Raw genomic sequence first — 22,328 nt, 5'->3', positions numbered from 1 at the left:
GGAGATCTGTGTCTTGCTGGTTCATGTTCTGGCTGCTCCACATCGCTTCCAACTCCCTGCTTGTGGCCTGGGACAGCAGTCAAGGACGGCCCAAAGCCTTGGGACCCTGCACCTGTGTGAGAAACCCAGAAGAGCTCCTGGCTCCTGGTTTTGGATTCACTTAGCTGTGGCCATTGTGGCCTTTGTGGAGTGAGTCAGCAGACAAAAGATTTTTCTCTGTCTCTCTTTTCTCTGTAATCTGCCTTTCCAATAAAAATAAATCAATCTTTTAAAAAAGCTCTGCCTCTCCTCCCCTCTGTACATCTCCCTTTCAAGTACAAAATAAATCAATCTGCTAAAAAATTGGGATAATTTGGGAAAACTAAACATGAGAAGCAAAGATTATTAAAACACCAAAGATTGAACTCTACAGAATACATATAGAGTACTTTTCTCACTGAAGTTCTAATAGGTCAAATTCATAATGACAACATTCTGTATTATTTGATATTACCAATAAAAAAATTTCATGGTGTACATCGTATTTCAATTATCTATTGTGTAAAAAATTATCTGCAAAACTACTAGTTTAAAATAATGAGCACTTATTTTCTAATTAATTGGAAATAAGAGTTGAGAACTTACATGATTATGAAATTTAAATATTGCTAGAACATTCCAAGTCATTTATATAAATCGTGCTTTGTGCAAAACTCCTATTATATATATTAAATATACATGTCCATGAAAGAAAACATGATACATGTAAATTTTTGAATAGCGACATTATACTAGAAATAATATTTTCTGTGTGAATTATTTCTCGCATTCACCACCACCTGTTCTCACAGCAGAGACGGATCTTTAGCAAATTGAGTCTCATTATTCAGTTTACATTTCTTTCCTTTACTTTTTTTCCCTGTTTCTCTCATTCCCCCTCAAACAAAACTAACTTTAAAATATTACTTGAATTTTACAATGTTCTGGGGATGTTTTGCTCAGATAATAAAATGCATCCTATTTTTATTGCAACATTTTGAAGGAAATTAAAACCACAGTATAACATAAAATGATAAATTGTTATTACAGGTTCTTCCATAATGCAAATTAAAAAGTTGACTGCGATACACATAAAACATCTGCTAATCCAAGTTAAAATGAATGAGGAAGCAAATTAGAATTGCTTTTGCCATTTAATCATATAGAAGACTAAACATATTATGAGCCAGGCATTCTTAGTGAGTTTAGTACAGTAAATTGAAGTAATAGTCAAACAGTATCCTAGGGATTGAAGAAGTTAGTAACTGGCTTTCTGTTTAACTAACAGCTGGCTAGAGTGAAAAGCAATTCTAACTCAGTAATAGCAACAAAAGGTACAGATTATCTTAAGTCCCATGCCAATATTCTGCTCCGTCCAGCAGAACCAGTAACGTGGACACGGAGAGGGCCTGGGGATGAAGCACCGACAGGAGACCAGTGATGGTGGAAGTCTCTGCAAAGTCTCCCTTTATTGCTCCTTCACCTCTCTTATATACTCTTCCCCCACATCCTCATTTAGCTGGATACTGGATACAGATGAGTCCAATTAGTCTCGGTGTTCTTAGCCACAAGCCCAGTTCCTGTTCCCGCCCAGGCCAACAAGCACTAATCAACTCCTTAGCCCACAATATTTTTCCACATTTCTTCTTGAGTTGAATGATTTCATGCTTTCTTGCTTTAATTACCATGTTATCAGAGTTGTTGTTTTCATATACACAATATCAAGGTAACTTAAACTTATTTTTAAATTCTGGGTCCTACACTCTGCATTATTCCACATAAAAACACTAGAAAATCGAGAAGAATTTTTAAAAGAACTCACTGTCAAAAATTTGAAAGAGTAGCAGAAAGACAAAAGACTCGGCACTCATTTCTTGTCTGGTGAGAAACACATGCTACCAGCAGCCTCTCCCCGCATTTCCTGTGATTATTCTTGGGATGACAATTTGCTCGTTCTTGGTGATATGACATCCTCTTTTTTAAATATATATTTTTTTGTCCTTTAGGGAAAAATAATACCTTGTTTTGTTTAGGTGTGCATAAATCAAAATTTAGTTGCACATGCATCAAGCCTGAAAAGTTGGATTAGTATAAGTCTGACATAAAAAGTTAAAAATAAAATTTATAATGCTCCGTGCCAATAGCTTTTCTAATTTATACAATAGAAAACCTAACTAAACAAACAAAAACAAGTTATTTTTCTCACTTCTTCAAGAAAGCTGTCAGAGATCCAACTAGGTTTCTGTGTTCACACTGTGCAGTATGTGGCTTTCAGCCTATCACCTGCACCTTGGGGTACAACGTGAAGGAAGAAATGTATCTGATTAGCCGAACCTCGTTTAGATAGTTCTGGAAGAATCCCACATGATCTACTTGTATCTCGTTAGCCACAACTGTCAGATGCCAATCTTCAGCTTTGACAGACTCCAAGACATCCAGTTTTAAGCTATGTACACAGCTGTGAGCACCCAAATGGGTTTTTGCTAATAAGGAAGAAGACAGAAGCTTACATTAAGTGGGTACTACCACAGACGGGAAACATGAGAGACTTGAGGATATCATGACACATTCGCAGGGGAAAGTGCCAAGAGATTAGAGCAGTTCAGGATATGAGAATAAAGCACAGCAGAACAATTGTTGAGGTAAAACTCAATGTACAGATCAGAAAAAAAAAAAAAAGCAATGGCTGCAACTACCAGAGCTGAGCTCATCCGAAGCCAGGAGCCACAAACTTTTTCCAGGTCTCTCCCACGGGTGCAGGGAACCAGGGACTTGGCCTATCCTCCACTGCTTTCCCAGACCACAAGCAGAGAGCTGAGTGGAAATGGAGCAGCCAGTACTAATTTAATAGGCCAAATCCTTGTTGATGTTACAAACATGTTAACACTAAATACACAGATTCTTCAGCAAAAGAAAATATTAATATGACATTGCATTTTCTATTTCAATCCTAGCTTTCTAAGTTGTTCTGCTAATTTTCCTGTAAGCTTTTTTTTTTTTTTAAGATGTATGTATCTATTGATTTGAGAGGCAGAGTCACACAGAGAGAGTGGGAGACGCATAGACAAAGAGGGAGAGAAAGAGGGCTCCTCTATCAGCTGGTGCACTCTTCTTTCGGCTACAATGGCTGGAGCTGGACCAATCAGAAGCTAGAAGCCAGGAAATCCACCCATGCCTCACCTAGGTGGCAGGGGCCACAGAACTCAGATAATTTGCTGCTTTTCTAGGCACATTAGCAGGGAACTGGCTCAGAAGTGGAGCAGCCAGGACTCGAACTGGCATTCATGTGGGATCAGGGTCACAGACGGCAGCTTATACCATTGTTCCGCTATGTCTGACCCTAGTTGTTTGGTTTAATGCAAGTAAAATTACACACTTCTTAATAGGCTTCGTTTCCTGGGCCTGGCATGATAGTTCAGTGGCTAAAGCTTAACCTCACAGGCGCTGGGATCCCGTATGGGCGCTGGTTCTAATCCGGGTGGCCCTGCTTCCCATCCAGCTCCCTGCTTCTGGCCTGGGTAAGCAGTCGATGACATCCCAAAGCCTTGGGACCCTGCATTCATGTGGGAGACATAAAAGAAGCTCCTGGTTCCTGGCTTCAGATTGGCTTGGCTCTGTTGAAACCACTGGGGAATGAATCAGTGGGTGGAAGATCTTTCTTTCTGTAAAATTCCTCTTTCCAATAAAACAAATAAATCTTAAAAAAAAACAACAGATTTTATTTCCCACAGCTATTTCTCAGTTTGTCTCTCCCATATAAGTAGATATGGGTATTGTGTAATATTTGTGTTTGTGTGTTGACTGTACTAGAGTATTTGTGTTTGTGTGTGTGGTCCTTGGGGTTTTCTGTATTTATATGTGCTTTTATGTATTTATATGTGTGCATTCACACATACATGCAAGTAGTAGGGGTGAGAAAAATGTCTATTACATTCAGAGAAGTGATATGAATAATGTTTATCAATAACAATAGTAGTTATCTCACAATAGTATGATTTAGGGGTGTATGTTACTGTTTTCTTTCATTTTTGTTATTTGTATAAGCAAATACTCCTTTTACAAGTAAAAGATCTTTTTTATAAAGCACTATTTTTAAAAGAATAAGATTTATGCATTGAGATATATAATGTTAAGTTAAAATGAAGATTCAGAACAATACATGTAGTATTATTTTACCTTTGAAAAAACTACTTAAAAATTTATGTGGTATGAATATAGATAGGTATAAAAAATGGACTCTAAATATTATGATTGTTTGCCTCTGCAGAGGGGCTGAAGTTGAGGATTGGAAATATGTACATAATTTAGAGTTCTCTGTAACAGAAACATCGATATAAACAAGAAAAGGACCTGCTTCCCCTCACACATGAGTCCAGAGGTAGCTTGTCTAGATGGAGACACCTCAAGCTCCACTCTCTGACCTCTGGTCCCACCATCTTCACACCAGTTTCCCATCTTTGCAGTCACAAACTTATTGTTCCTCCAGCAGTCATGGTCTGCAAATTCCAGTCAGGAAGAAGGAAAACGAGAAGCAGATGTGAACCACATGAATTTCTCTTTTTTTTTTTTCTCAAGGAAAAGGCAGCTTTGCCAGAAGCCCCTCTGAATGGACTTAAAATTCAGCTCTCACTAGCCAGAACTAGGTTCATCATGTGACCACACAGGGGTATAAGGGAGCTTGTGAGGCATAGGTTTGCAGCTGATACATAGAGGCTTCCACTACGATCAGCATTTTACTATGTAAAGGGGGAAAAAATACTGTGTGTGTGTGTTGTGTGTGTATGTATATATATATATATGCAAAACAGACTATATATAGTGTCTATTTTTATAACACAAAAGCATGAGTACTTATGTAGTATGTGTGTGTACAAGGGGCACTCTAAAAAAGTTTGCAGATCAGTGGTAGCAAAATATGTCTATTGTAGTGAAAAATACTTTGAGACCCGTGTGCAGCTTTTTTCATAATACACATTTGCCATAAGCTTTTTGAAGAACATTTGCACCTTTTCTAATTTTAGAAGGAAATTTTGTGTATGCCATGTATGAGAATGGGGACATTCCAGGTGGAAAAAACAGCCTGAATGATGTAAAAATCCAGATGTGTGAAAATATTTCTACTATAAATATATGCCATTGTGTGTACCCTCAAGTAAAAGATTGATGGTTAAAACGATTAAACAATTACTATTTAGTTCCTATACAACATGATCACTGTGTCCAAGATACAATGCTCAGGATAAGCACAGGACTAGACTCCAGACAAATCCTCATAATGAAAATGGGCCTCCAGGTGGATGAAAAATTCACTGGAGAGAATCCTGCTCCAATGTGAGTGAAAAACAAACCTGAATTCTGCTCTAAATCCAAATTTCTTTTTCAAAAACTATTATTTGCTTTCATTCTAAACTAGGAACACCAGAGCATAATTTTGGAAACAGCAAATACTTATAATCACCCCACAACTGTTTTTGATTTTAAAAGAATCCCATCCTTCTAGCTGCTAGTTTTCTGCACAAGTTCTGCTTATTTGAAATTTCAAATTATTTCCTATTTTATAAACTGGAAACCAATTATTACCAAGGGTAGTTCATGCAAACATTTTTTATTTGCATAAACAAATGAAGTTGTGAGGTACATAGCAGTGAGACCTGAGGGGAAAAATAACAATGTGTTATCTCAGTGCTTTTCTTTCCAAAATTTTGTTACAAGAGCTGGAAGTTTTGAAAAATGTTACCTTTTTAATAAATTGTTTACTTACATGAAAGTGAGAAAGACAGAAATGGAGCTCAAGGCAGAGAGACTCCTGTTGGCAAAAGTCAAATCTGGGCTGAAGCCTAGAACTGGGAATGCAGTCCAGGTCTGCCCTGGCGGGTGGCAGGGCGCCAGCCATCCGAGCCGTCAGCTGCTTCCCAGGATCTCTTTGCAGAAAGTGGGAGTGAAGAGTGGGAGTCGGGACTTGAACCCGGGCATTCCAATGGGATGTATAAGCATCTCAACCTCTAGGCCAAATGTCCAACCCTGGATAATTTTCTTTTTGTTGAAGAATACTTTTCATGCATTGAAAGAGGGCAGAGTTGAGGATGCAAATCTCCCCACACACCTGTGGGTTCTGATGGCAAGAAGTCACTATCCAAGCACTAACAGCACGGTTTACAAAAAGCCTCAATGGCCTGGGAGAGACCAGAACCAAGAGTTAATGGAATGAATGAGAAGTCACCAAGGGCAAGAGGGATGAGTTGGGAGAGATCTCAAAGATACAGGGATAGAAAAAGTTGTCACCTCAACTGCTGATTCAGAAGAAAGCTTCTTACCTCTTTTGTGTTTGGGGCAAGCAAACAACATAAGAATACACGACAAGTAAGGAAGGAATCAGTATTGTGATTGGACTAAGAGAAATTCCTGCTAGTTATAGCTAACTTTAGAAGATTTTATAGGGTTTTTTCTTTAAAAGATCAGTAAATAATGTTCGCACATAACAGGTCCTCAAAAACTACTTGCTTCCCCCCACTGGTTTGACAGGTCCTTTCGTGTTAGTACAAAAATGCTTTGGAATTAATATGTGCTCACTAAGGACGTGCTCCAGGACTGAGAACAGGTTGAATGCTCAGTGCAGGACAGACATTTGCATAGCACACCTTTCCATTTTACAGTTTAGGGATTGTCTATACCCTAATTCCCCTCCAGCATCCTCCAAATCAATTTTTACGTTTTCAACATTTTCTAGGGAACTGAGACTCTATTGTTTTATGGAAATCCCTAAACAATGGTCCCAGAGACCACTTTGTCAGCATTTAAATACAGAACTTACAACTTGTCTCTCCTGCACTGATACCTGCATGGTACCAACTTTTATCACTAGCTGCTGCTTCTCATCCTCCTCTTAGACACCTGCCATCATTCTCTGTCAAACAAGGCTTAGTACAACCTAACCACTGACTTGGAGACCACAACTTTCTGAGACGTCGAAAAGTGGTGAGTGTGTTTCTTTTAAACAAAACAAACAAAAAAACAAGTAACAAATGACTGAACGATTACCCAGGGATATATTCTCTTTCCTTCCTCCTCTTAAAAGTTAACTAATTTTAAGCCATGTCAGATTGAACCAGGAACTCTTGATATTTTGCCAACTTTAAAAACTCCAGCTATTATTCATTCATGCCACAGCAATGACATACCATCTTTGTTCAATGCAGTGATTATTCATATGCACACTTTATTTTGGATTTTCTCTTAATTTGGATCATTAGCATGCTTTTCAGATGGACTCACTGACCTGCCTGGTTCCTGAAGGACAGGATTTCCAGTCTCCATGCCACACTCACTGCATCTGAGACTGTGTCCAAAAACTCCTGCACAAAGTGCGGATTTGATTATGTGACTCATCTGATCAAAACACTCGATGCTTCTCATTGCAGAACACATACCAGCTGTCATGCCCACTTCTATAACATGTCAGCTCTTCTACCACCACAAAATCTTGGACTTCATTCCACACTCTTGATCATTGTTCAAGGTATTCCTAATACACTCAGTGTCGTTCCACCATCCATCCTCCTCTATCCCTGTCTGAATCTATACACACTTCATACTTCAGGGGCCCTTATCACAATCTGTCTTAAGGTAAAAATGTATCCATCTATCTATTACTTAATCCTATTAACAAGAATTGCTTCCTCTCCATCCCAGCTTATTTTCTAACATATTATCATTCCATAGTATCAAAGGGATATTCCCAGCTGTACAGGAACATTCACCCATCTACTCATGGTGGCAGCTGATTGGAGCAGGAATGGATACTGACCCTAGCACAATTCTCTCAGTATATGCACATTCTACAGCATGGAAACTTAGATTCCCAAGCTACCATTTGAGAGTGCTCCTGATGGGTTATGAACAAACAGGTCCAACAAATGAAGAGGAGCTTACATACATAAGAATGATGCAAATGCTGAAGAAAGACATCATGCAGTCAAAGAGAAAATGGAAACAAAAAGCGTATGGTTCATGGGAAGCGAAGGAAGATGTCTCACTGCTTTTCAGCTTCTGTGAGATCTGTCTTCCTGGCATGGGTTCTATGAGACATCTCTGTACTATTGCTTTTCACATCCATGAATCTAAAAACTATCACTGTTCCTGACCAAGTGATTCCTTATTAAGAACAATCTACTGTTGTGATTTGTTCTATAAGTGTGTATAAAAATTGGAGTGTTAATATTAAGCTGAACAGAATTTCTTTGATTTGAATAGGGCCTGGGCAGCCTCTGGAGTGCAAGACACAGGTGGATCAAGCATCTGGTAGACAAGATATCAGTGTCCTATGTATGATGGCTGCTAGTTGATCCCGCTGAGCTGTCCAAAGGAAAGACAACACATCTCCCCTGTGCTGTGAAATGCTCCATAAATTTTACATTAAGAAATCAAGAGTCATTTTCCCAGAGTAATATGCAATTATTACCTATGCATTAAAATGGATGTTCAATATTTCATCTTATTCTATACTTTCAGTAATGTTGGGGTTAGCTTGGAATTGCTTGATAGAATGAGCACTATTACCAGAAGGGTTCACATAAAACATTTACAAGCACAATTCTAAGAACTGAATTAGTCACAAGAGATTTGATTAAGATGTATAGAATTTTATCTTTGCTGACCTTAAGAAGGTAAAAGTGTTGTTCTTATTACAATCACAGCCTATATACTGAATCTTAATCAATCTACAGGAAAATCTGATCATTATTTAGTCATTCTCATTGTGAAACCCTTTCCTAAATTGTAATAAATAAGGCACATCATACTAATCAATGCTAACAAACAAAATACGGTAAACCTGAAATGCAGCTTGCATACAACGTAGAGGCTGCGTTACCAGAAACAAATTTCAAGAACCCAAAATCATTACACATATTATCATAGTTTACAACATTTTCCCCTTTTGTGGGTAATGAAATGTGCACATGTGGCCAGAAATGTAATGTGTGATGTGTGCCCTTTAACAGTCAGAGCTTTTAGACATGAACTTCATTGCTTCATAAGATAAAGACAGTATTTCATGTGTTCCTGCTCCTTCAAAATTTTATTTTTATATCCACATCTTTGTGCCTTGTTATACAGAGCAGGGTGAGGCGTAGAATCCTGGTCATTTAGGCCAAAGACACAGAGAACCACAGCTATTTTCCCCGCGTGGGTTCACCTCTGGCAGGGAAAATGAGTCACGCAAGAAACTTGATACTACCAAGGACTGAAGCAATTATTGTTGAGCAGGACATTTATGGAACTTGGTCTGGAAAGATTGTGCTTTTAAAAATCTTTCCTACGAGCAGGTTAGTCTGAGAAGTTGTAATGCAGAACAGAGCAGACATTTGTATAGCATGGAGGATGGGCATATATCCTGGTGGTTAAGCTGCCCAATCCCATATGGAGTGCCTTGGTTTGACTCCCGGTTCCGGCTTCCTGTCTCCAGCTTCCTACCAGTGTCCATCCTAGGAGGCAGTCGTGTTCTTGACACCACATGGGAGACCCGCATCCAGTGTTTGGCTCGCTGCTTTGGCCCAACCACTGTGCGCATCTGGTGAGTCAAACAGCAGATAGCATTTCTCTCTCTCATCCTCCCTCTCCCTCTATTTCTACCTCACTCTGCCTCTCAAACAATTTACGAAAAGATTTACTAGAAAGCAGAGTGACAGAGAGAGAAAAAAATACAGAAGGATTTTGTATTTTACTCCCCCTAACAATGGCTGGGGCTAAGCAAGGTGGAAGCCTGGACCAGGAACTCCGTCCTGGCTTCCCACGTGAATGGCCGAGCCCCAAGCAGTTTGGCCATCTTTGGTTGCTTTTCCAGGTGCATTAGTGGGAGGTGGAACAGAAGCAAGTCAGGACTCAAACTGGCACTCAGTTATGGGATGCCAGCGTCACAAGCAAAGGCTTAGCCTGATGTTCCACAACGAGGACCTCTTCAAATTTTAAAACATCAATTGTATATATGGAGACAAAGAATCATAATTTTATATCATATTAAATAAAATATCACATTTAAAATATAATTTTCACTATGTAGTAAAAATTTACTGCTAAAAAATCTTGCAAATTCTTTTCAATGAACACACATTATTTAATGATAAAAAATAAGTAACTGTGTGTTTTTCTGCGTTCTGGTTCAGACATGCAAAGGAAATCAGGATTTAAATATTTTTCACACAACTGGTCTTTTATTTTTAATAAACCACTAACCCAACAGGTAATAAAAAGTGAAATTCTGCTCCAGTGCGGTAAATGCAATCCAACTCAGTTAACTTTACTTTTTCTTTTTTAAAAGCATTTATTTATTTAGTTATTTAATTTAAAAGACAGAGTTCAGAGAAGGAGAAATAGAGAGATGTTCCATCTGCTGCCTCACTTTCCAAATGGCCACAAAATCCAGAGGGGGTCAGTCTGAAGCCAGGCGCCAGGAACAACTTCTAGGTATCGCACGTGGGTACAAAGCCCCAAGAGCTGGGCCATTATCCACTGCCTTCCCGGGCCATTAGCAGGGAGCTGGATCACAAGCGGAGCCGTCAAGACTTGAAGTGGTGTCCATACGAGATACTGGTGTCATAGGTGGAGGCATAGCCTGCTATTCCATGGTATCACCCCCACACACACCTTTTTTTTTTCTTTTCTTTTTAATATAAATCAGTTTCTGCCTGAATGAGTCAAGTAAATATTGCCTATCAGGACTCTACACCTAGTCACAGATCCTCCAAAATGGGCCGTGAGTCCTCAGCTAAGAAGTAAGGCTGACATGACTGTGACCAGGAGGTAGAGCCAAGGTACTGTTGGGATTCCCATGGATTTCCATGGATTCGTCTTCCTTCTTATGGACTAAGGTGAGGTGGCCAGTTTTTGCTGCTCCTGGTACTGACTCCCCAGGGAGGCACCAGGGGTGTCCTACTGCTTTGGACTCTCAGTTCCGCAGCTGACAGCTCTATGAGCTGTTCTGCTTAACTCACTCTAAAACAGGAAAGAAGTTAGCTAGAGTTTTCCAGGCCCTCTCTGCTGCCCCATCTACACTGCTCAAACCTCACCCTCCTTTTGTGCAGCAGAAAACAACAGCTTCCACAAAATCGTTACTCAAAATTGGTACTGACCAAAGGTACTGACATGGCAGCCAGCAGCATCTCTGTGATAACATTTAACTAACTGTAATGCCACTGTAATATAATAAAAAGACTGACAAACCTACTTCCATTATGCACCTGACACCGTGACACTCAGATTTAAAAAAAAAAAAAAAAAGCAAATGGATGGTATTTAAACCTTGTTCCGAGATGTACTTTCTACGATTTTCCAATTAACCTCCAACCTGACACCACTTCACGCTTCTAGATCATAAAGGAATGGCTCTAAACTGCCTTGAGCACAGCCGACTCCCGGGTATGCCTCACTCCTTTCTGACTAAATACTTGCATGGAAACAAGGATTGCTTTTCTGCTGAACCTTCCTACATACTGTCCCAGGATTCTTTCTTTCATTGGAGATAAGAACTTGGGCCCAGTCACCCTGTAGGAATTCAGGGCAGTGAATTGCTCCTTCCTAGATTTAGCTGTTAGTGACATAATCAAGCAGTTGAGTCAAGCCTCACCTACAGCTGGCATTGTCTCCAGATTTCCCAGTTTAGAAATCATTAACTTTCATTGTTTAACCCAGTTTACGTTTATGCGCTTTGAAGTATGAAGACTTGGAATTGCTTTTGATTTCTATGTTTTATTCACTTAGTTAGCATTGCTAAAACAATCCAGAATGTTTACAAATATTTTACAAACTTCTCATAGAAGATCAAAAAGGAAATATGACTGTTTGGTGTCTTGGATTGTTTTCTGTTGATTGAACAAATTATCTGAGATTGGTGATTTATACAGAACAGAAGCTTTTCTGGCTCAAAGCTCTAGAGACTAGGAAGCCCAAAACCATGGAAGTGGCATCAATTTGGCATCGGATGAGGGGCTTTGGGCCACATAATCACATGCTGTTATATCTGGTGAGATAGAACAAATTGCAAGTTCAAACCTCCCTTCTCACAATGCCATCCTTATCACCTTATCTAATCCTGATGATGTCCTAGCCAAAGACTCTACCTCTAAATAGCATTAATATATGAATTTGAGGATTCCAATTCCAACACATGAATTTGGGAGGAAGATGAGCACAAACCATGGCATACAAGAAATAAAAGGGCATCATATAAGCAAATCCTGCTCTAAAGACTTTTTCCTCTTTCCTGCTATTTCCGAAGAATCAAATAGCCAGATCTTTTTCACATTCTTTGCAGAGAATGAAATATTGGATTAGATCTAGTATTAGCTATTCAACTCCTCCAGTGTTTTTTGAGATTGATTTTTTTCTTATTACAAAGTCGGATATACAGAGAAGAGGAGAAACAAAGAGGAAGATCTTACCTCTGATGATTCACTCCCCAAGTGACCACAACGGCCGGTGCTGTGCCGATCCGGAGGCAGGAGCCAGGAACCTCCTCCCCTCCAGGTCTCAGGTCTCACACGCAGGTGCAGAATCCCAAGGCTTTGGCCCATCCTCGACTGCTTTGCCAGGCCACAAGCAGGGAGCTGGATGAGAAGTGGAGCGGCCAGGATTACTATAAATATATGGGCAGTATCTTCCTTATTAACCTTTCATAGACATCTCCAAGCAGAATTAAGGCTTCTCTTGTGTACTGGTTTGCCAGGATGACAATAATGAAATGTCACTAGGATTTATTTCCTCCCACTTCTGGAGCCAAGGCCAAGGTCAGGTTTGGTTTCCTCTGATGTCTTTTTCCTCTAGGTGCTAATGGCCATCTTCACTTCACTTCAAGTCAGCCTGTCTGTGAGAAAATGTGTGTGCTTTCTGTGTCCACCTGCTATTCTGTTTATGTGGATACTACGTCCTTAGTGTATGCCTAAAATACTTTGTTTTAACTTACTTACCTATTTAAAGGCTCTTCCCAAATAGAATCACACTGTGAGGCAAGGATACAGATTTGGAGGAGACACACACCCATCGCATCACACTGCACCTGGGCTGACATGCATGTCTACCTGCTGCTCTTGCCTGGCTACACACCCCTCCCCTGACTGGCAAAACGCATCACTTGTCTCCATGCCAGTGGACAATGAAGGATCATTGCTCACTGCATAAGTTAGTTGAAATCTTCAACACATTCTAAATTTGGAAAGAAACACTTCACTACAACCAAACAAATTTTTCCCAAGAACAGGAACAGATGGCTCAAAGAAAAATTCCAGCCCACAGATGTGTTTTGTTTAGCCACATTGTTTTTGTTTTATACAATTAGGAGATTTCATTTTTGAAAAATCTAGGAAATTGACTTCTCTTGAATATATGGGGCTATCTGGAGACTTACGACATGTTCCCACATGGCAACAATCAACTTGGGCTTATTTCAGACTAACACCTTTTTTTAAAAAATTTTTCAAATTAATTATAACTATTATCTGAAATTCATATGTGTCTATCATATAACTGTAGCAATTAAGATTTTGCAAGTCTCATTTCATCTATTCCACCATTTTTTGCATAAATATTTTAACACAAGTCCCAGGCATCTTAGCATACCTTTGTAACTGAAAGAGATTTCATTTTTCATTATGGCATTATTATATCTTTATAAATAAATAATAACCCATTAATATAAAATGAAATGATAATGTTTCAATGCAAATATCTATAAGTTATGCCAGGATGATTTTCCTAGTCTTTAATCTTCCAATAATACACTCAAGTTATAACCAAGGAGGATACGGTTTGCAATTCACTTCCTTCTGTTGCATTTTAAGTGTTAAAGTTCATAAACAGCTGCTTTCTAAAGTTTAAAATTCTGGCATTGTGGCTGGCCAAAAACTGAATAGTCTTAAGGGTCTGTTGCAACAACTATGACCAAAAACTTTATCCAGGCTTTTTCCCCCCTTTTATTTCCTTTTTTTTTTTAAATGTTACTTTCTTTTCCTAAAGAAAAAAAAAAAGATTTGGTTTCAAACCAAGACGGCTGTGCTGTGGTGCCACAGCTGAAGCTGCTGCCTGCGACGCTGGCTTCCCATGTGAGAGTCAGTAAGATATTTGGCTGTTCCCCTTGCATACAGCTCCATGCTAATGTGCCTGGGAAAGCAGCAAAGGATGGCCTGGGCCCTTGGGCCCCTGCCACCCATACGGAAGACCTAGTGGAGGCTCCTGGCTTGGGCCTGGCCCAGCCCTGGCCTCATGGCCATTTGGGGAGCAAAGCAGTAGACAGAAGATCTCTCTGTGTGTTTTTGCCTTCTCTCTGTGTAACTCTGTCTTTCAAATAAGTAAATAAATCTTTAAAAGAAAATTATTTGGGGCCAGAGTATAAGGAAGGCACAACTTCTACAGCTCCAGGAAGTGTACAGGTTCCAGAAGAAACCACCGGAGCAGAAACACATGTGGTGTAGGATGGGGGAGGTTCCTGGAGGGTGAGGGAGGGATTGACCTGGCACCTCTGGGCAGAGGGCTCACTCCCATTGATTCTGGATGTAACTTTTTTGTACATTCTTAGGACTTGCCTGCTGAACTCTCTATCCTGTGTCGTCCTTACGCACAGCTACTTTCGGACTATGTGGAAGATGATGATCTAATCTTTGCTGGTGATCTTTGCTCCTGCTGTTCTAAAATAAGAGTCCTAGTACCTGTTGGGGCACATTCTTGTATGAAACTGATGCCTCATAGCCAACAAGAATATAAAACTGATTCAGTCTGGGATATGGAAGTAGCTGGCATTCACAAGCCCCAAAATTATGGGCTTAGTAATTTAAATTGTATGCAGCAACAGAGAGTACCATCTTCTCGCATCTGCAAACCAGTGAAAGTTGTACTTGTGTTAGGATTCTCCAGAAAAAATGGAACCAAATGGAGAAAGAGAGACAGGAAGGAAGGAAAAAGAGGAATTATTGTGAGAATTGGATCATATACTTGTAGAGGCTGGAAACAAGTACATGATCTGTCCTCTGGAAGCTGGGGGACCAGGAAGACAGGTGCTGTGATTAGGTACCGCCTGAAGATGTAAGGTCCTTGAGGTAGGGGACAACATTTTGAATCAGGAGGTCTGGAACTCTGACAGCAAGAACCAGACAGAATGTTCGATCTAGCTCAATAACATGCAGAAAACTCTCCTTTCCCTTTGGTTCTCTCTAGAAGTTTGACTGGCTGGTGCTCATGCTGACAAGGGCAGATTTCCCTTACTCAGACTGTTGACAGATTCACCCAGAAATATTGTCTCATTTCCAGTTATCCCTTAGTCTAATAAAGTTGACACAAACAATTAACCATCATGTTGACCAATTAGTTTTCTTTTAATATCAGAATGAAACCATAAATTAAACCATATTTAGTGTGTTTTGATCCATGGATCTCATCATCTTTAGTGGTGCCTCAAATTTTTATGTCTTTAGTCTGGGAGTATCAATATCACCACATGATTACTGAAAGAAACTCAAGAATCTTTTGTGTATTGCCTCCTAATTCTCACCTGATTATTTTTATAACTGTGCTGCATCTACATTGCCAAAGCATTCAGCCATTACGTTATATTCCCCTCCTTACATCTGACATTTAGTCTTAGTTTTATTAGAAATGGTATCTGATGTTCACCATCATTTTGTCAACACCTCTTTCAACATTTTGATTCTTACTCTCCTCCAGTAAATTAACAAAGAATAATATTGAGCTATTAAATGTTAATGATAGCTTGAATATATATGAAACCCTTGCCTCATTTTCCTACTTTGAATACCTTAAATACACTACTTAAACACACACTCAGTTTCCTGCAAGCATAAATTGTTGATGTTGAATATTTTTTTCTTCCCCAAATGAATGCCTGATATTTTCCTCCTGGTAACCGGCAGATTTTTATTTCTTTCCTGTTATAGTATAATGATTTCACCAGATTATATCTCAGTAATGGTCAGCTTTGCTCAGTTTAATCCAAAAACCTCAGTGCCCATTCAATATTCAGTTTCAATTCTCGATTTATTTTAGCTTCTCAAATGACTGATTTTGGTATTTTTTCATTTGTCAATAATTGCTTCAGGTGTTCCTATTGTGCTTTTTTAACATCTTTGTCTATTTTATTTTTTCTTGAACACCTCCAATCTCTCTTTTCTTTCTTTTGTTTGAATTTATATTTTTTCCCTTCATGTCACCTTCCATTTCTCTTGAGGTAATATCTTGTGTTTTTTTTTCTTTTTCTTTTTTTACAGATCTCAAACATTTTATTACAAAGCAGAACAATGCAATGTAAGGGTAGAAGATTACACATTACTATTTATATTATTTCAGAATATATTACAGCTTTGTCTTTCCCTTCATCCTTCAGCAAGGCAGTTCTGCTGGTGTTGGGCAGCTCTGGCCTTGGTATACTTCCCCGCTTGGTCCCCAGTACTCTACTCAAGCTGCTGTCTCTGCTTCTGCTTTCTTAGTCATATGCTTCCGATACTTCTTTTTCCTCCATTCTTGCTTCCTGTCTGTGGCTGTTTTCTCAGCAGCTGTTTTTTCTTTTTTTTTTTTTTTCCAGCTTTATTTTTCTCCTTGATGTCCTCTGGGGACAGCAGGGTCGCATTGCCAGCACTCACAGGGGCTACTTCATCCATTGTGATCCCGGCAGGTTGGACACAACGTTGCTCTGCGGTGCAGCTGGATTGGAGATGATGTGGAAGCTGGACAGAGCATCTAACTTTAGAAATAGGGACTACATCATCTTCGGAGTTTCCGTGTGCTCTGGATTTTTTTTCTTTTCTTCTGCTTTTTGCTGGTTGAACTTGATGTACTCCTGTTCATAAATCTCAACCAGGCTCAAGTTACTGTTCTCTTGGCCCCAGGTGAAACGCTTCTTACACTCATCTGCATCTTTCTTGGGTTTCTCTTTCCTTATTACATCAGCCGAAGCCTGATCTCTTATTCTCTGCTTAATGATATCTTCCAGTTGAGGGGTGACTTCCTCTGTGATCACAGGCGCCATCCGGACAGCGTGGTCACAGTGCACAGTACCCTCCTGCAGGCTCTTCTCTGCGGGCTTCTATGCAGTCACTTCACCTTGAAATTGCCACGATTTTTTCCCTCCTAATAATTGTTTTTCCAAAGACGCAATCTTTTCATTCATTTCTCCTATCTTTTTCTTTTTTTTCAAAAGAGGATTTAACTTCCTCTGAATCTTTTTTTACATTTAAAACATCTGCATCTTCAGTCTCCTCATCATCTGGGAAAGCAAACATCACTCTGTTTTTGTTTATTGTCTTCACTTTCAGGGTTGTTATCTTCATCTCTGCATTAGAAGCAGAAAGAAAGTGCTTTTTTCTTCTGCTTCCTCCTCAGCTTCTTCCTCCGTTTGATTCTAGCTCATTATTCTGAGTTCCTGCTACCTGTACTTTCAATTGCATCAAAGAAGTCCTTGTCTTTCAGGTTTCTGGAAATTTAGCTGACTTCAGCTTCTGATTTCCAAACAGTCCTCCCTCCTCTTCATCAGCATCAGTATCTTCAAAAAGATCAAAATCATCTTCCTCCTCTTCATCATCATTGCCATTTTTTCTCCCATGTTTTCTAAAAAAGTCTCCATTTCGGGCAGTTTGAAGAATTTCTCATCCACTACGGCCTTCTCTCTGGTTTTGCAGGTGCTTGGTTTTGCCCCTTATCTGCGGTTCCAATCTGCTGTGGTGCTCCAGCTAGCTGATATCAAAGCTGAGATCCGAACCCGCATCGCTGAACACGGGGCTTTTCCGGGCACTTCTGCTGGACTCTCGTGTGTCCGCCCCGCCTTCAGAACCGCCACCGTCCGGGCCAGACGTTCCTTCCTCCTCGGAATCTCGCTCGGCCTCCTCTTGGCCTTCAGCCTCAACCTCCATCTCCGAGCCACCCTCCTCACACTCCTGGTCTCCAATCTCGGGCAAGAGGCTGATGTCTTCGTGTCCAACCACCTCACCAACTGCACTTAGGAAGCACTGCATGATCGGTTCCTGCTGAAATTCCAACTGTTGCCAAATCTGCTCCTCATCGAGTTTCTGTAAAGGCCTGCCATCGACCCTCCTGTTCTCTAACACCTTATTGAAGTCGTAAAGTACTTTCGTTAAGGAAATCCAGTTGGGTGCCAGCTCATCCTGAGTCTGAGGAAGCACTCGTGCGGGCGGTGGCCTCGCTGTCCTGCATACACACTGGTTGAGCCCGCCCCAGGCCCACGGAGACATCCAGGCTGGTAAGTCCCGTGGTGCAGCATCTTGTGTTTTTTCCAGTTTCACTGTTATTTCAGTTACCTCTTAATCATTTCTGCATTTCCAAACCACAACATATAAGCTCTTATTTATCTACTCTTTTATTTCTTATTTCGACTTTTTAAAGTCTATTAGATAGTTTTGAAAAATGAGATTATGCCTAGCACGGTAGCCTAGTGGTAAAATTCCTGGCCTTGCATGCACTGGGGTTCCCATCTGGGCGCAAGTTTGTGTCCCGGTTGCTCCACTTCCCATCCAGCTCCCTGCCTGTGGCCTGGGAAAGCAGTTAAGGATGTCCCAAAGCCTTGGGACCCTGCACCCGCGTGGGAGACAGAGACAGAGCGAGAGGGAGAGAGACCTAACACACCATCATTTTGATTATTCCAGTGGCTGGCAGTCACTGTGTCCAACCCACACTCATTTACATAACAGAGGAACATAACAGCTCTCAGTGGCTTGTGGGCAGTAGCACTCTGAGGGCTGCCCAGTGAGTCCATGGTGGTCTCCAGAGTGCAGTACAGTTTAAATGCTGGGAGATCAAATGGGGCGTAGAACATTGGGAAAGGAATGGTGTTAGAACATTGGGAAAGGAATGGTGTTAGGAAGGACTTTCACATTCCAATGTCCTAGCATTGCTCTAATTGTTTTTCCTGAACATATTAAACTGCTTCTTCTGTGATTGAAAAGAAATAAATATAAATTCAAAAACATCCTCACTAAAATCAAGAAAACATTCCAATTGTACCAAAAAACATTTTGAAAGGAATGAAATTATAAAGCTATGAATTCTTGCACTATTACAAGAAGCCCCTTAAGAATACCCTTGGCTTATATCATAGGTTACATCTAAGAAAGACTGAAACAAAGCAGTGACCTTTTAGTTTGGAATTGATTCTTTTAGCCTGCAATTCATTGCTTTAGTTTAGTGGAGATACAGCAGTGGCATTTAACTGTGTTGATAGAGCCAGGGGCAAGGCTGTGGGCCGTCAGTGGGAACTAGTAAGGCAAACTGTTGGCATAAAATAGGAGCCTGCTTCAGGAGCTAAGTTTAAAGAAAGATTTTTTTTCGCATACTTCTGAGAGGGAACATAATTTTTCATTGTTAAGTCTAGTGGCTCTTGAGAAAGAAAATGGGTTATTTTGCATAGGAAACAACAACAGAACTGGATAATAACTACTGGATACTCAGTATGTTACAGACTCTATGCTAAGGTTTTGATGATGACATCCTCTAGAAAAACAATCATTGGGCCATGTTTCACATGAAACCAAGACTAGGAGAGGTGAAGTGTGCGGTTCAAGGCCACACAGATAAGGTTCAGAATTTTAATCCATGGTTCCTATTCTTTATATATATTTCTTTATATATCTTTATATATCCATTCATTAATTATATATATTTCTCATATATATATATATATATATATATATATATATATATATATATACTCCCCAAATGCTCACAATGGCCAGAGCTGAACTGATGTGAAGCCACGCGTCAGAACCTGCTTCTGGGTCTCCCACAGGGGTCATGGACCCAAAAGACTTGAGTCATCCTCCACTGCTTCCTCAGGACAAAAACAGGGACCTGGATCAGGTAGAGCAGCCAAGACACAACCTGATACCCAAATGGGATGCTCGTCCCAGTAGGTGGAAGATTAGCCTGTTATGCCATTGCACTGGCCCCTAAGGTCCCTGTTCTTACCCTTACCCATTAGAAATGATTTCTCTCCTACAGAAGGCTAATGTTTGACCTCAAGAACAAGAACATACTTCCCATAAAGCATGAAAGAAAGCCATGCTGAAATAATTTAAGTACCCAGCTTGCTGATTGTTCCTACTGGTGCAAGCATAAATTAGAGTGGGTGAGAGTTGGTTGGGCTTCACTGCAGCATCAGCTGGTACAGGCTGGCACTGGGCACTAATTCTGTCAAGTTAAACCGCAGAACTACCTGGAGAGTACAAAATCTGGGAGTGGGAGTAGCCTGGAAGAGAAATAGTGGGCAGCTCCCTTTTGGGTTACCACTCCCACTGGACAGCATGAAAACCAGGATTGGGGCAGGAGTGGCTAGACAGAAAGGCACCCGCCAGTATGTGTGTGGGCTGGATAATAGGGCAGTTTGGGTTGAACTAGGCTTGAATGTCCATTGACATGTTCAAGACCTAAATGGGATGTGGGACAGACTAAACAAGTCTGCGGTACATACTGGCAAGCATGGGAATCAGGGTAGGGGGCAGGCCTGGTGGGGGTTATGAGGAATCATCCCAACTAGGCTGCAGCTCCCACTGGTTTACGTGAGGGTCGAGTATTAGTGGGTAGTATCGGGCTGGACTACAACAACCACTAGTTTGCATGGAAGACAGGGCTGGAAACAGAACTGACTTAGCAATTGCAACCACCAGCATGTGTATAAGCTGATTGGGGCGACAGACTGTGTTACACCCTGCATTGGCAAGCACACACAAGAATCAGGTCTGGGATCACCTCAGACGAAGTTTCTATGGGGATCCCTCCAACTGAAGTGCTGATCTCAGAACTTCAACCATGAAGAGACTGTGTCAGTCAGTGGATTCTGAAGAGATTTCATCATTCTTGGAGTGGTGAGATTGGCAGCATTTCAGAATTGTTGAACATCAAAACTGCTTGGGCAGGCCCCTTGGAGCATACTCCACGTCGGGGACCTGCAAGGGTGGGAGGCTGGGTGAGACATTTCCCTTTATCTCTTCCCTCACCGCGGATATGGAAAAATAATATTAATGTGGAAACAATGGTCTTACCCACTTTACTATAGCCCTTGACCCTTTGTGCCCTAATCAACTACCAAAGTAAAAGAATTAAAAAATTAATAACTTAAATACCCAGCTCTCCAGACTCTGCCGGCCCAGGGTTTGATCTAAAGGTTTGGTGTCTGGCATGCCTAAGATGACAGCACCCTGGAGCTGGATCAGAAATGGAGCAGCTGGGACACGAACTGGTGCCCTACCCTTGTGAGCAGAGGATTGACCAGTTGAGCTACTGTGCCAGGAACCTGGTTTTTGAATTTTAAACTAGGCTCTGTATTGAAGGTAAATTCCAATTATTTTGAACACTGTTGGATTCAATTAGCACATATTTATTTAGGCATATCTGCATTTGTTTTCATGAGAAATATTGCTGTATAATTTTCTTTTAGTATCTTGTATGATATTGGTACATACACTATTACCTTTCAGTCTGCCTTGTAATTTTTTCTTGATAACTGGACTTGACCTGTAGGGTAAATAGGCCTTTGGTAATACACTGGTGAGGTGGGGTGAATATGGAAAGCATTCCATTGGTCTATGACCAAATTTCAGTCCTTTAGTGAGCCTGTGCCACCAGTGTGGACTCCACATGTTTCCCTTCTACTGCTTCCACCCTGAAATACACACCTCACGTGGAAAAGGGTTGTACGGGCACTTGGGGTTGGTATCTCTCCTCTTTCATGTGCAAGGCTGTTGCCAGTTGGAGCAGAGTAGTTCCCTGGCACCAGGTCAGTTAAATTCCAGTATAATCTCTAAACTCTGGTTAACCAATGTCTGTTGAGAACAAATCGTGTTAAGAAGAGCAGAAGGCTCTGGGTTCCTTTTCCCTCCATTAGCACATTCACTGTACGAAACCTGATAGGACTCAGGAGGTAAAAGTCACCAAATGCCGGGACTTCCTTAAGATTAAATATCCCGGAGTTTTTAAGTCTCAGACTTGGCTACACCAAGCCACAGGCAAGGAATCCTTTCCTTTCATAGCACTGGTTCTGCAGTTTTAGCTTTGGGCTTCTGCGCAGCCAGTTGCACATTCACCTGTCTGTTTCTTCATTCTGGTGAGTAGTGGCTTTGCCCAGTGATCTCACTTCTCTTCCAGATGTCAGAGTGACGCTGATTTTTCAGTTTGGATTCTACCTGTAATGATAGTGTGGCAGCTTCAACACTTTTTACACAATAGGCTGGAAGCTGGAAAACATTCTTCATAGATCTGAATTACTCAATATAGTGGATACTGAGCCACATGTGGCTATTAAAATTCTA

The 22,328-nt window shown here is 40.6% G+C and overlaps 1 pseudogene; it reads right to left on the bottom strand.

Moving 5' to 3' along the window:
• Positions 1–16,470: 16,470 nt before the first annotated feature.
• Positions 16,471–18,260, bottom strand: LOC101517207 (U3 small nucleolar ribonucleoprotein protein MPP10-like; annotated as a pseudogene).
• Between the last annotated feature and the right edge of the window lie 4,068 nt (positions 18,261–22,328).

The sequence above is a fragment of the Ochotona princeps genome, chromosome 3 (assembly GCF_030435755.1).
Source record: "Ochotona princeps isolate mOchPri1 chromosome 3, mOchPri1.hap1, whole genome shotgun sequence".
Lineage (NCBI taxonomy): Eukaryota > Metazoa > Chordata > Mammalia > Lagomorpha > Ochotonidae > Ochotona > Ochotona princeps.
This window is presented reverse-complemented; position numbering and strand designations above follow the sequence as displayed.